This window comes from Echinops telfairi, unplaced genomic scaffold (assembly GCF_000313985.2).
Source record: "Echinops telfairi isolate 266 unplaced genomic scaffold, ASM31398v2 ScPeMD7_3533;HRSCAF=4204_0, whole genome shotgun sequence".
Taxonomy (NCBI): Eukaryota; Metazoa; Chordata; class Mammalia; order Afrosoricida; family Tenrecidae; genus Echinops; species Echinops telfairi.
In genome coordinates, this window is record NW_022107431.1 from 41,210,733 (window position 1) to 41,222,655 (window position 11,923).

General features: G+C 41.5%; 2 pseudogenes; one reads left to right on the forward strand and one right to left on the reverse strand.

Annotated features, from left to right (window-relative positions):
* The first annotated feature begins 3,633 nt into the window (after window positions 1-3,633).
* Window positions 3,634-4,406, forward strand: LOC101661173 (annotated as a pseudogene).
* A 1,666-nt stretch (window positions 4,407-6,072) lies between these two features.
* Window positions 6,073-6,973, reverse strand: LOC101662428 (annotated as a pseudogene).
* Between the last annotated feature and the right edge of the window lie 4,950 nt (window positions 6,974-11,923).

The window sequence follows — 11,923 nt, forward strand, 5'->3', positions numbered from 1 at the left end:
GAAACGATGTACAAATGCGCTTTACACAATTGATGTGTGTATGGATTGGGATAACAGTTGTATGAGCCCCTAATAAAATGTTAAAAAAAATAAAAATTTAAAATTTAAAAAATTTTTAAAAAAAAGAGAAAAGGATATTTTTGGTAAAGGATATGACAAACATAATTTTGCGACAGCACCAACAACAACCAAAAAATGTGAGCGGTTACACAAATATGTATATTTTCATTTATGTGAATATGTGAGCACTTATGTGCGTACAGATCAATGTATGTATGTATGTATGTGTGTACATTCATGTATATTCTTATATATAATAAACTACATATGTATACTTCTTGGATATAACCATATACCTCATAAAGATTGGTTTTCTGGGTTTGAAGGTTTAGGATCATGGCTCATGGGATAACTCAGTTGTAATAATGTAGTTCATAGCGTGTATATGCTATATCCCAATATGATGAATAGTGTCTGGGGGCTTGCTAGCAGCCATGTAAGGTATAACTATATCTATCAATTCCTCAGTTACTATCTAGCTATCCAACTTTTGCATTTATAACTGCAGAAAATGACTCAGAGATCATGCCTGACTTCCTGTGGCTTCCCTATTGCCATCAAGCAAAGGTCAGACATGCCTCCACCCTCCATCTTTCTTTGCCTATCTGACTCCTACCATTCCTTCCATGGCTATGGGCTTCTTTGTTGGTCTCTATACTTCATTGCACAGAACTCACAGACATAACTCACAATTAGGGACTTTTATTAGGAAGGTTACTGGGAGTCAGGATAAAAGATACAGTCTCATAAAAGAGTAAGAATACAGCCATTGGTCCATAGTAGTGCCTCTTTTCAGACAGCAGCCAAATCTCTGTTTCCTTCATGAGGGTGAGCATTGAGCAGGGCCATGTTGTAAAAATTAATTGTTCTTGAATTGGAGCTAGGATTTAGTGCGCCCCCAAAATCCATTCTTGAATCTTTTTGTTATCTGCCTTTGGTGCTCCTTTGAGACTTTCTTATTAATTTATGGTAGAGAATCTTATTAATCATCTTGCTGGAGCATAAAGATATTCCATTAATAGTGTCATTGATTATTTTTAAAAAACAATTTAAAAAATAATTTTATTGGGGGCTCATACAGTTCTATCACAATCCATATATACATCCATTGTGTCAAGCACATTTGTACATATGTTGCCATCATCATTTTCAAAACATTTTCTTCGGATCAGCTCCTCATTTTTTTCTTCCCTCCTCCACCTGGTACTAATTTTTAATATACTGTTGGGAGGGATATTACACCAGTGAAGGTTAACTGCATATTGCAATACTGAATTATTCATCTGTACAGAATGTGGTTGGACGCTATTTATACAAACAACGGGAGTCGGTTGTTAGGTAACATTTACAATAATATTTACTGACAATGAAAATCACAGGTCTGCAAGAATAATATATATCTGTGGTAGTTACATAATTTCATGTCAACTTGAAGTGCAGGGGTGGAGCCTACCCTGTCAATTGAGTCGCAGCTTGATGACCTCATTTGGAGGTGCCACTGAGATAAATACAGTGAACTCTTGTTTATCGCAGTTAATCGGTTCTAGACCCTACCGTGATAAATGAAATTCCGCGAAGTAGGATTCCTTATTTGTAAATCAAATATTTTCGTAGTTAGAGCATAGAGGACACGAAAAAACATCCTTTAGTCACCATTACACTCGTATTACCCAATTTATTAAACGAAAAAGGGAAAATACAGTAAAACATTTTGGACATTACAATTATCATTTATTATATTATTTATGGCATCAAGCGTGTACAGTATGAGCCAATCAGTGGCAGTAATGACAGAGCATGTGCTGTTACGCAAAAACCGCGATAGAGTGAAGCCGCGGAAGTCGAAGCGCGAAGTGGTGAGGGTTCACTGTAGCTCTCTGGAGGTCGGCCACTTTCTGTCTGCCTTCACCTTCCTGCTATCAAGTCACTTGGAGAACTACCAGAGCCACCATCATTGGATCCAGGGGACTTTGCATCCTCCGGCTTGCCAGTGATGTTCCTGCATTCTACATCATTGCATGTGGCTGCATGAGTCTGAAGAGGGCCTTATTGACTAGTATCGGACTTTAGGACTTGATCTGCACTGGGCTGGGATGTTTTCCTGATGTGTAATTACTTCTTGATGTAAACCTCTCTCCTGAACACATATGATGTGCTTCGGATTTGTTTCTCTAGTCAACCCGTCCTAACACAAATTCTTAAAAGCAAACAGTGTACTAAGATGTACTAAGTCAATGTTTGTCTGCCTACCAACAGTTGGATACTCTTAGTGTAGCTGTCTTTTGCTTCTTCAAATACCCCAAATTTTCAGTCTTATGTCCTCAGGTTACAAGTGTGTTTGAAGTAGAGTCCAGCTCACCTAGTGGAGTTTCCACATCTGATCCTCTGGATCGTGTCATGCACCTGGAAGATCCAGGTCACAACTGATCCTCTGGATCGTGTTGTGCACCTGGAAGATCCAGGATTCAACGTCCCAGTCGATGGCACTTGGCTTGGGTCCTCAGGATATGTACAGAAACTCGGGCCAATGTGGCTTCTGAGATGCATACTACCCGGCACCTTAGGGTCCTTACAAGTAGTTAGTCTAACTAGTTGGAAGTTGGACTTCCTCATTTTTTTACCAACAGACATGCACTTGTCTTCTCCCAGATGTGTCTGTTCCCTCTCCCCAATCCTGAGTTGACTTTCCCATCAGTATCCCTCATCCTCCTGACAGGGATGTCTACCTGTCTGGGGGACCTTATCATAACTTTGCATGGCAGCCACTAAGTGGTCAACATGCCCTTCCACTTCCCTCACAATTTGATCCCAGCTGACATGAAGAGCCAGCCCTCAGCCGAAATGACCCTCAAGACACATACTAGAGAGGTTGGTGCATGGCTCATCGGCACTCATTGGGCTCCCTACCAGGCTGACTGGGTGCCCTGCAAGCCTAAGCTTCTGCCTGTCCTCTTCCAACACAGATTTATTTGTTCTTTTGGCAGTCCATATATTTTCAATATTCTTCACCAACATCATAACTAATGCATCAATTCTTCTTTGTTCTTCCTTATTCGAACCACAGGCATAGAGGCTAGAATTTGTAATACAACACAAAAGGGATAATGGAAAAAGGGATTATACCTATAGGGCCCATATTAATTGATTACCCCGCAATAACACATTAACAATGTATATCTGGCAGAAACAAATGCCGAGATGTGAGCTGAGAGATAGTAATGTTTACTGTGATGATTAAGGTTATGTGTCAAGTTGGCTGGGCCTTGACTCTCAGTGGTTTGGGAGTTAAGTAATGATGTAGTTATCCTCCATTTTTGCATACTGCTGATGTTTGCATAGTTACCTCGTCTTTGTACCCTAACCAAGTGGGTACATGAAGAGTGGCTGGACTGGCCTTTCCTCGGCTGCGACGTAAGAAGAAAACCAAAGGCACGTAAAGAAAGTAGTCTAGGCGTCGAGGCAGCGGAGACAGTGAAGGCTCTCAAGGAGGGCCCTTCCTGATCCGGCTTCAGTGCTGCTCCCGGTCTCTTCTCCGGTCCCGTCCCCTGCCCGGAGCCCCGCACGCTGCCCACCATGGAGAAGACGGAGTCGATCCAGAAGGCCAGCTTCGCTGGCCGAGCAGGCTGAGCACTACGACTTGACGGCCACCTGCGTGAAGGCCGTGATGGGGCAGGGGGCCGAGCTGTCCATCGAGGAGCGCAACCTGCTCCTGGTGGCCTACAAGAATATGGTCGGGGCCGCAGGGCCGCCTGGAGGGCCATCTCGAGCCTCGAGCAGAAAACCCACACCTCCGACAAGAAGTTGACGCTGATTAAGGACTCTCGGGAGAAAGTGGTGTCGGAAGCGCGGTCCATCTGCACCACGGGGTCCTGGAATTGCTGGGCAAGTATTTAACAGCCAATGCGACTAATCCAGAGAGCAAGGTCTTCTATCTGAAAATGAAAGGAGTTTATTTCCGGTACCTTGCTAAAGTAGCGTGTGGTGATGATCAAAAACAAACGATAGATAATTCTCAAGGAGCTTACCAAGTAGCATTTGCTATAAGCACGAAAAAGATGCAACCTACACATCTCATCTGCCTGAGGCTGGCTCTAAACTTTTCTGTATTTTACTATGAGATTCTTAATAACCCAGAGCTTGCCTGTACGCAGGCTAAAACAGTTTTTGATGAGCCATTGCAGAACTTAATACACTGAATGAAGTCTCACAGGAAGACAGCACCCTTCATGCAGTTGCTTAGAGACAACCTGGCATCATGGACATCAGACAGTGCAGGAGAAGAAAGCAATGCGGCAGAAGGGGCAGAGAAGGAACTGCCCACGGTGGGTCAGCCTTCTTCCCCCTGAGAAACATTTTTACACATCTCCAGTCCTTCTTCCACTTGGATTTCCTAGAGCAAAGAAACCCATTCCTGTGTATGGAATCAACTGTGGACATTGGGAAACTCCATTCCTCGATCTGTGTTCGTTTTGGCCTTCCTGGTGAGCAGCTACTGCTGTAGGAAAGTATTAATAGCTTCATTTCATATAAACATAAGTCACTTCCAAACACTTATCTAGAGGACTAAAATGTATCTGGTATTTAAGTAATCTGAGCCAGTTCTACAAGTGACTGTGTTTTGTATTACTGTGAAGATATAAAAATGTAGTTAATTACAATTAAAGGGTGGTCTGCCTCATTTCTTAATTTCCACATTCCTTCCCTTACTCTTTCAGGGTTTCCTTTCCGTAAGCAACTTTTCCCTGCTCTTAATGTATTCCTTGTTTGTGGGAATCCAGAAGTATTAGAGTGAATGAAAATGCATTTGACACTTGTGGCTTGGGGGTGACACAGTGAAATGCCTAATATATTGTGGAGATCGTGTACATGTGTGACCAAAGCGAGTTTCCTTGTTCTCTCTTCACTTGCTGCTGTGTGAGTTGACAACTTCCCTTCCCAATAAAAATTCACTTACACCTAAAAAAAGAGAAGAAAGAGGTCTACCAGACTAATCGTCTGATCAAAGCCACAATGGATGGATTCTAATAAAATGGAAAAAACAATGTTGGAAAGAATTTGTGGTGAAGTGAAATTATTTGGAAATGGGTCTTCTATCTGTATCTTTGTAACTCCTATGAAATGATTGGACAGGACCACACTAATCAAGGGGAGCAGTAGGTGTAAGAAAGAGGCATCTCAGAAGCAGAGAGAGAGATTTCTGTGACTGTGCAGCAAAAAGAGCCACCAGCCGAGGGCATTTCAGACTCCCACCTGAAACGGCAGAGGAAAGCAGTGGCCACAGCACCAACAGCATGGGACAGGCAGAGGAGCACCAAGACCTGGGACACAGCAGAGGAGCACCTCGGAGATGATGGGGAGGCAGCTACGGAACAAAGGAGAGGCCAAGGTACCACGTGGCTGAAAGACAGGACCAGAGAGCCATGTGGCTGTAGACTTGGCTTAGAAAGAAGGAAAAATCCTATCATTGTGTGCTCTCCTCCCCGATATGAGGTTGTGTCATCTGCATCTCTCAGGCTGTTAATAAGCCTTCCTCCAATCCTGATACAGCATTCATCTTCACATAATACAGTTTCTCTGATTATTTACTCAGCATATGGATTAAATAAATATGGTGAGAGGATGCAACCCTGACACACATTTTTTCTGATTGTATTTTATTATTATTTTTTTTTTAGGAAAGAACTTTATCAGGATTAATGGAAACATGAACTCTTCCATAGAATCCATAGCTTCTGGTTAGTTAAGAACCAAGTGAGTTTGGAGAGAGTCACTTTGTTTTGCTCGATGGAAAAAACACCCTGAATTGGAGACATTTTTTGGTTGATTCTTATAGATGTCTCAGCAAACATCATCCAAAGAAAACACTGTTTCACAGCTGGCAGACATAGCGTGACTTGAGGAAAACAGCAACAAATACAATCTTCATGAAGAATGTAATATCTAAAGTTCCAATTTTATGAGAGAGCGTATCAGAATTTTCCTTTTCCCTCATGTTTTTCGCAGAGTAAAACGCTAGCACAGTCCTCCTGGATACTCATTTTCCTCTTCCTCAGTGGCTGGGGTGCCATCAGGCTTGGCTTGTGGCATTGCTGGTGATTTCTTGATTCCCCCTCCTGGAACCACCCGACTCGGTTCGTTTCGCATATTCATTGTCCATGTACTTAAAAAGTGGACAGTTGCTGACCTCTGACACTTGAGCTTGATCTTGCTGGTCATACCCTTCAAGAAGCTGTTCTAGCGCAGCAGTCCTCACTTCCATTGAACCCTGGCATGCTGTAGCTCTCCCTGACATCTTTCTGCAGCCATGCCGTCGTTTCTGTGCAGATGAACTAGGACTTGAGCAATTGTTTTCTTATAAAATGTTTGTAATTTTCAATTTCTTTATAAATATTTTTTTTTCTTTCTGAATAAAGTGTGCTGCCTCATCAAACCTGCACCCTCGTACTAGCAATCTTGAGGCTTTCCCTAGTAATTCAACTGCCTGGCGTAAGCGTTCCTCGTTTTCAAATGCACGAGCTGTTTGTTGATACAATTAAACAGCCTTTTCTGGATCGGCATTTTCTGTAAGCTTTGTAGCAAGTTCTAATGCCGTGGCTGCTGTGTCGGGGTGCCATTTTCCAAGAACATCATGCTAGCTTTCTCAACATCATTTCTTCAACATCATACCAGCTTGCTCATAAACTCTAAATCCAATTTTAAAAATAGTCTACAAAAGCTGGAAAATGTCCTGCTTCTTTTCCACAGATATTATTATTTAGCACCTTGAAAAAAAGCCCTATAATTCTCATGCGCACCAGCTTCTCTCAGGCAGGCACCTTTTGCTTGATCAAACTGCGTGGCATTTTAAAAAGCAACAGTATTTCTCTGCTTTGGCAAGGTGCTCCAGCCCTTCACTTATCTTTTGAGCTGCCATCTCCCAAGGCCTGCGCCTAATGTGGGTAACGAAGCACCGGCTCACCTCCACCTTACAGTGCTCAGCGAGTACTCTAACTTTATGTTTTAAAATAATTCGATTGACACATGATCCACATATCATACAATAAATAGTTCAAGACCTTTTCTGTGTTTAAGCCAAGTCAAATCCCTTGTTTTGTTAACACACTGCCTCTTGATTCATATACAAGATCCGTGTACAATTGATAGCTATAGCTCCAGTTATTCCTGTTATTATCTCTCTCAATCAAGAAGAATGCAGGAAAAGAACCATGAACAGAATTTCAGCAGTTTTTAATACTTACGTAGGTACTATTGCTCTACTCTGGAAAAAAGACCAGGCTTTCTACTCCTGTAAACAGTTAGAATCTTGGAAACTAACAGGGGCAGGCCTACCTTGTCTTATCTGGTGACTGTGAGTCAGCATTGACTCCTTGGGAGTAAGTTTCATTTGGGTTTGGGTTGCTCTGTTCACACCATTCCTCCCCACCCCACCCCTTTAAAAAAATAAATCATTTTATTGGGGACTCTTATAACTCTTTTAACAATCCATAACATCAAGCACATTTGTACATATGTTGCCATCATCATTTTAAAAACATTTTCTTTCTACTTGAGCCCTTTGTATCAGCTCCTCTTTTTTCCTTCCCTCCTCCACCCTCCCACTAGTGAACCCTTGATAAATTATAAATTATTATTTTCATATCTAACACTGTCCATAGTCTCCCTTTATCCACACTTCTGTTGTTAGTCCCGCTGGAGGGTGGGGGTGGTTATACATCAATCAGTGTAATCAGTTCCCCCTTTCTCCCCCTTCTCCCTCCACCTACCCTCAGGTATCACTACTCCCATTATTGTTCCTCAGGGGTTTATCTGTCCTGGATTCCATGTGTTGAGTGCTTATCTGTACCAGTGAACATGCTCTGGTCTAGATGGATTTGTAGAACTAGGGTCATGATAGTGGGGGACTGGGCAGGGGGGAAGTGTTAAAGAACTAGAATTTTGAGAACGATGATGGCAACAAATGTACAAATGTGCTTGACACAATGGATATATGTATGGATTGTGATAAGAGTTCTACAAGCCCCCAATAAAATGATTTAAAAAAAAGAATTAGAAGAATACTGTGTGTTTTGTCATGCTATACTGCATCCTGGCTGGCTGGTTTGTCCCTTCCTTGTGACCCTTTTGTGAGGGGATGTCCAATTGTCTACAGACGGCCTTTGAGTCTCCACTCCAACCCCCTTCATTCACATCCGTGGTAGTTACATAATCTACTGTCAACTTTAGGAAGGGGTGGAGGCTAGCCTATCAATGAGGTTATAACTAATGAAGCCTCTGTGTGGGCAGGGCCTTCTCCTGAGGATTCTGGGAACTCCTGTCTTCCTCCCTGGAGGCAGGACACATACTCTCTCTGCTTCGCCTTCCTGCTTAACAAGTCACATAGTTCTACATTGATGGAGCCAGAGCCCTGGAGGTGGAGGAGCCACATGGAGACCCATGCCAGCACTAAGATACTTCCACCACCACTGGATCCACAAGACTTTCCACACACTGGCTGTGATCTTCCTGCATTGTCATTCCAGGTGTTGCATGAGTCTGAAGAGGATTTTATAGACTGGTATCGGGCATATGGGCTAATATCAGACTAATGAACTTGATTTGGACTGGTCATGTTATCACAGTGCCTATCTTGAGGAAGCTTTAGGTATTGACTGTCATTTTTCTTCTCAGAATTTTAAAGGTGTTGCTGCCTTGCCTTTAAGATTCAAATGTTGCTCCTGAGAAGTACAATGCTTTGAGATTCTTCCAACCTATGTGATAAATTTTGTCCTCTATGGACACTAAATATTTTTATCCCAAGTATTGTGAAATTTCACAATAATGTGCCCTTGTTTTGTCATTCGTTGTGTAGGGCACTTGGGAGTTCTTTTGATCTAGAAATCCGTGCCCTTTTTTTTTTTAATACCTTTCATTCTAGAACTCTCATTACTTGGATATTGGAACATTGGGGCTGACTAGTTAACTTTCTCTCTTTTGTCTCCTATTTTTCAACTCTGAATTGCCCTACTAACTTAACAGATTTCTTCAACTTCATCTCCTACTTTAAGAAGTCTATTTATTTTGAATTTCCAAGCACTCTTTGAATTTTCTTGTTTACAGCATTATCTGTTATTTGGTTGTTCTGTTTTGTTTTTGTGGTTAGAGTGTCTTCTGTTAAGCCTTGTGGTCTAATTATGGTCTCTTGTTTTGGAAATTTACTTTTTCCTATATCATTTCTACTTCCTCTAGTTTTATTTATGTGTTTTTCTTCTATCTGCTTTGATCTTTAGGGCCTCTGGCACAGTGGATTAGGTGTTGTGTTGCACAACACCAGTCAGCGGTTCAAACCCATCAACTGTTCTGCAAAAGAAATATGAGGCTTTCTGGTTCTGTAGAGTTACATCCTCGGGAACTCACACAGGCAGTTCTATTGTGTCCTACTCATTCCATGGCAGTGAGAGTTTCTTGTTTTTATCTTTTTCATGCTGAGGTTTTATTTAAACATCTCATACCTGGCTGTTAGCATGTAAGAATGAAGCACTGCAAAACACATTGTGAGCTTCTGATTTCTGAAGTAACTTCTGGCCTGTGGGCTTCACCATAGGATTATCCAGCTTGGACTCTTGTTTTGTAATTGAAATGAGCCTCAAATGTCTGAATGTAAAGGTCTTTCACGCAGGGTTACTCAATTTCTACACAGTGGAGGCTTCCTAATTAAATGTGGACATTAGACTTTGAGGTTGAGGAGGGGAGGTCTGATTTTACATAAATAAATTTAAATTTCAAAAAAAAATTCAAAATAACTTACTTCCCTCAGTACTTGACATCAACATAATGCTGTTTCTAAATATCTATCCTTAGAAAAAAGTGGACTTTTTAATTTTAGTTTGACAGGTTATTTGAAAACGAATGGCTGGTGAGACCCAAAAAGTTAAAAGACTTTTACAGCTTGGCTTTTTTAGGGGTATAGGGGAGTAGAGAAGAGCGAGGGTTTTAGGCTTCCAGCAGGTGGTAAGTGCCGTCAGGCCTGTTCTGTCTCAGCAGCCCTGTGTGCAACAGCATACAGCCTGCCCCATCCTCATGATTATCGCTCGTTTGAGTCCACTGTTGCAGCCACTCTGTTAATCTATCTTGTCCAGGGTCTTCCTCTTTTTTGCTGCCCCTCCATCTTACCAAGCAGGATGTCCTTTTCCAAGGACTGGTCTCTCCTGATAATATGTTCAAAGTACCTGAGACAGTCTCACCATCGTCACTTCTGAGACGCAGTCCTTCTCACAGAGAGTACGAATGCAATAGCTTTTGGCCCAATGAAGTATCATTTCCTAGTGTCAAGTACCTATTTTCCCTTCTCAAATAAGTGACATCTTTGCTCTTCAACACTTTAAAGAGGTATCAGACCATAGATTCGCCAATACATTATGGCATTTGATTTCTTGAGCATTGTTGCTTCCATGAGCATTGATTGTGGATCGAAGCAAAATAAAATCCTTGACAACTCCAATCTTTTCTGTTTATCATGAAATTGTCTATTGATCCAGTAGTGAGAATTTTGGTTTTCTTTACATTGAGTTGCAATCCATACTTTACCTAGAATTAAAAACTCAATGAAGAAGAACCTATTCATGAAATGTTTTAGAAGTATTATCAACATGGCTAATTATGGATTAATGTAGTGGGAGTGCATAAAAGATTGGAATCAGTGATAGTTTGGGGTGTGAGCATTCACTATTTAATGAAATGGTTGCTAGGTGAAGGCTGGATGTTAGGGAGGTGTGTTAGGCCAGGTTGACTAGAGAAACAAATTCAGCACCACTGAATATATGTGTAAGAAAGAGCTTTATATCAAGAAGCAGCTATATATCAGGGCTGCGTCTTAATTTTATTTTTATTATGCAAAGATACGGCAGATTTTGCTATGGAAAGGAACCAAGCTTTCTTTAAGTCATATTAACTTTAATTCTTATTAGCCATTCAAGTAGCGATATCGCATTGAAAAGTGTCCCAAAGGTGTGAAATTCAAGAGCAATGTCTAAGCTGAAGATAGGAATTCAAAAGTCATTAATAGAGGTCTGCGTCATAAAGTCATACACTGGATAAGGTCACCTCGGGGGAAAAGTATGCAGAGAGGAGGGCAGAGGAGAAACCAATGGCACTTCAGCCTTTGGAAGAAATAATGGGTGACAGAACAGATGAGTGGTGTATCTGGGTCCACAGTTACAGCGATTGTGCTGTGCCTTTCAACAGCGCACCTTCATGATCCAGCACTATATTGGACAATATTCTGTTGCGTAATGTTTTTACTGGTTAATTTTTAGAAGTAGGTCACGAGGCTTTTCTTCCTAGTCTGGAAACACTTGCTTTAAGACACCCGTGCCATAGCTTTCAGAATCACAGCAGTATGGAAATGACTAGCACAATACAACAAACTGACAAGCCAGGTGAAAGACTATCCAGATACAAAAGGAAAACTCCAAGAGAGGTGCTACAAAGGCCTGGAGAACTGTTTCAAGAGAGACAGTATCATTAATTGTCACACAGTGATAAAAGATTGAGTTAAATGTGGACAAAGACCAACCACTGGCTTTGTTGAGAAAAGGGTCTTGAAATGAGCCATTTTAACAAGGGAAGAGAGAATGGGCAATTGTTGACAGTAGAAGTGGTATCAAGTGATTGTTTTCCTTTCCTTTAAATTTGGAGGAGATCCCAATAGTAACGATTACTAACCAGAACAAGAGAAGAGACCAGGGTCAACTAGAGGTGCTTTTAGAAGGCCTAGCCCTAGAGTGACCAATTTAAGCAGTCGTTGAGGTACAAAGTGCAATAGGTTTTTTTTCTTTTAAAAGTGGGGAAAATGGTCACACTGTGAGAAATGGCTTAATGAGAAAAC